Source organism: Echinops telfairi, unplaced genomic scaffold, assembly GCF_000313985.2.
Source record: "Echinops telfairi isolate 266 unplaced genomic scaffold, ASM31398v2 ScPeMD7_1;HRSCAF=3_0, whole genome shotgun sequence".
Lineage (NCBI taxonomy): Eukaryota > Metazoa > Chordata > Mammalia > Afrosoricida > Tenrecidae > Echinops > Echinops telfairi.
The window spans coordinates 1,462,556-1,466,122 of NW_022103896.1; the positions used below are offsets into that span (position 1 = coordinate 1,462,556).

At 63.9% G+C, this 3,567-nt stretch overlaps 1 protein-coding gene across 1 annotated transcript in view; it reads right to left on the minus strand.

Moving 5' to 3' along the window:
* LOC123521404 overlaps nucleotides 1-3,567 on the minus strand; it is a 15,976-nt gene that overhangs the window by 7,036 nt on the left and 5,373 nt on the right. The gene's annotated exons all lie outside the window — the stretch shown is intronic.

The following is a 3,567-nucleotide window of genomic DNA, read 5'->3' on the forward strand; positions in this document are numbered from 1 at the left end:
TTGGCTGGGGACATGGGGTTAACTGCTGCAGGCCCAGTCTCCTGGACGCCGCTGGGTTGCTCTGTGCCTCTGTTTCCTCATCTGTCAAATGGGGGCAGCAGTCCCCCCTCCCTGGTGGTTCTGGGCCCCTCTCCCACCCCTGACCTTCTTTCTCAGAGTGCACAGAGCAGGGACCCCATAGGTGGGGCACTTCCTGGATTCAGGGGGACATGGCCAGTGACTGAGCCTTCAGAGTACAGCAGAGCAGAGGCAGCGCCCCCTCGGAGCCCAGGTCCTACTGGCCACCCAGGCCACCGGACAACTGGGGCCCCAGAGCTTTCTCAGGGCAGGGTGTGGGTAGAGGGACTGTCAAGCCCGAGCGGAATCTGGGGGGTCTTTGGATTGGGGTGTCTGAGCTCAGGCGGACTTAGTGGTGTCTTCCCAGGGAGGGGGGTGGCCTCAGGGGTGCTGGATGGCAGGTCCTTTAGGCTCCAGCTCTCCAGGGAGGGACAGGGGTAGGGTCCTGGGCGGGGCGGGGCATTGGCAGATGAAAAGGGTTGGATATCAGGCCTTCGTAGGGCAGCCCAGGAGGTAGGGGAAGGGTGGTTAGAGAAAACCCTGAAAGGCGGGGGTCGTCGGGTGGGAGGTGGAGTTGATAGGAAGTGGTGGGTCTCTCACTACGGCTTCTCTGCCAGGGTCTGAGATCCCCAGACCCCCTTTTTCAGAAGCCTACCTGCCTTCCGCTCGCCCCCAGGACCCCTCCTCCCCCCAGCTCATCACCTCGGGTGGAAGCTGGCAGCTCTCTCGGTCCCAGGAGGGAGCCGACCCCACCGCCCTCCACTGCTCGCGGGGGTCACGCAACGGGCTGGGGAAGGGGGCGCAGGGGGCCCACAGACGTGTCCGTGCCGGCCACACCTCGAGCTGATGGCCGGCGTCCGCGCAGGGCCACTTCCGGCGCGCGGTCGGGCAGGCCCCCTGGCACCGCTGCATGCGTGGGTCCCGCGTCACCGAGCCAGCTCTGCGCGGCTCCCTTTTATGGCGCCGGAAGCGCCTGGCGGCGCAGGGATTTAAATGGAAATTCGAAGGGGAGGCAGGGACAGGACAGCAGGCGGGCGGGGGTGGCGGCCCTGTGCCATCTTCTCGGGCTGGGCTGTCTGGAGGCCCCCGCCCAGGGACTGCCCGGGCCAGATGGCAGCGAACTCCCGTGGTGGCAGGGGGCTGCCACCCAATGGCTTTGCGGCATGACCCGTGATGGGCGACCCACAGGCGTCGGAGTGGATCTGGCTGGGGGCCCAGTGGGGCAGAAAAGAGGGGCTCCTCCTCCGACCCTGCCCACACCCCAGCTGCCCCTCCCCGAACAACACAGCTCTGCCAGCGTGGGCAGGCCAGCCTGGACTGGGCCCCTAGCCTGACCCCCACCCTGCCCCATGCTCTGACCTGGTCCAGTTCCCCTCAGGGTTGTCAGTTGGCCCCCTGCAGACCCTCCCCCACCAGAATTCAAGTCACTGCCCCACCTCACCCAGGGCTAGGCTGTCAGCCCCCTCCCTCCTCCCAGGTGCGTACTGGGGAGCCCCTGCTTGCCCATGGAGACCCCAGAGGACAGAGTAGAGCTGCCCTTAGGCGTCTGAGACTATATTCCCTGAGGGAGAAGAAGCTTGGTCTTTCTCTCCAGGAGAGGCTTGTGGCTTTGTGGTTTCTGACTGCTGTCACTTAGCCCACCCTGCTCCCAGGGCACCTCTAACTCTGTTAAGAGAATTAGAGCCATTTCCTGATGCCCGGGACTGGGTGGGGCCTAAACCACCTGACTACCAGAAGGGCGCACACAGCATTGGGACTGGCCCCAGGGATGACAGCAAAGGCCTGCAGGGCGTGGGCAGGACAGGCCATATGATGGATTTGAGGACAGGGTGCTAGTGCAAATGTCTGTCCTGGCCCAGGGCACGGCCACCGGGGCTCTGACCAAGCGGCCAATGCAGTGTGCACACAGACGGCAGCAGCCGAGCCAAGTGACCACAGTGACCGGTCGGCCCTGGGGGTAGGTCTGCCAGTCTGGAGACCCAATCTTATGTCCAGGTCAGCCTGGGCCCTGCTGGGCGGGCGTCGAACAGGTGCTGCTACGGCATGTCAGAGGGAGGCACACCCACCTTGCTCACACACACATGCACACGCACTCCCATCCATTCACATACATGCTCACATATGCACACTCACAGGCATACTCATCCCCACCACATACACACACACACTCCCATCCAGTCACATAATGCTCACACACATACTCATATGCACACACACACAGGCACTCCCATGCGCACACGATCACATACACTCCCAGCACATGTGTGTGCACTCACACTCACAGGCAGGGGCACAGGCCTGCAGGCACAGGGGAGGGAGAAGGGCCTGTCGTCGCAGGTCTCTGACAAGCCCTACAGGAAGGGGTCAGGCACTTGGCCACACAGTCATAGAGCCCACGGGGCAGCTAAAATCCCAAAGGGTGGGCAGGGCAGATCAGTAAGACCCCTGGGTCCATTGCCCTTCCAGCGCCCTCACTGTGTCTTGAAGCCCCGGTCCATTGAGGATGAGGGGCCCCTCCCCTTGTCCCTCGAGCCTGTCCCTTGAAGGCTCTGCAGGCTGGCACCACAAGGGGCGAAGGTGGGCATGGTGACCGTGGCAGGCCTGCCCCTGGGATAGTGGGGCCTTCATGCTGCCCCTCCTTCACACCTGTGCCCAGCATACAGGTGAAGTCACGTAGTTGGGGTCAGGGTGAGTGGGTGCCCGGGCCTACTAGAGGCTGAGAGGCCCAGTCTCCTGGGCCTGGGCTCCTTCTCAGACCCCTGGAGCTCAAACTTGACATTTTGCGGGCTTTGGCCTCCCTGCTGTGTGGCTTGGGCCAGCCCCCACCCCTCTGGGCCTCAGTTCCTCCTCCACGGAAGGCTGGGACAGGGTTGGTTGAGGTTGGCCCTTTGGGCTGTCTCCCAGCGGTAAAGGACATCTGAGGGCGTGAGAGCTGCCGGCCAAGGTGCCAGGCTCACTGGAAAATTACAAATGTTCCCTGCCTGCTGGTGGCGGGGCCGAAGCAGGAGGCAGGAAGGAGGGAGGAGGGTCTGTGTGGGGGCCCGGAACAAGCAGGCTGCCTGTTCCAGGGACAGGGACATGCCGCCAAGCCTGAGAGGCAGGCGGGAGGCAGGGAGGGAAGGAAGGAAGGAAGGAAGGGCGGGGATTGCAGCACCTCGAAGAGAAAATGTTCCCAAAGTCCCAGGAGACTGGGGGTGGGGTGGGGCTGGCTTGCCCTGTCTGTTGGAGCCCCCAGGCCCTGGCTCCCTGCACTCAGACATCCCACTGTTCAAGCCTCTCCCTGGAGGGGTCCTCCCAGGAAGGCCCTCCCCCCTGTGCTGCTCTGTCTCCCTCTGGACTCTCAGAGGCTGGAAGGGGGCTCCCTGTGGAATGAGAAGGGACCCACATGACCTCCTGGCCCAGTCCTGCCTGCTCTTCCCCTGAGGACCCCCCTCCCCCCAGCTCAGCTCACATGGCAGTGCCCAGCCCCTGTCCCACAGCCTCTGTGTCTCTGAGGATCCCCCCTCCCCC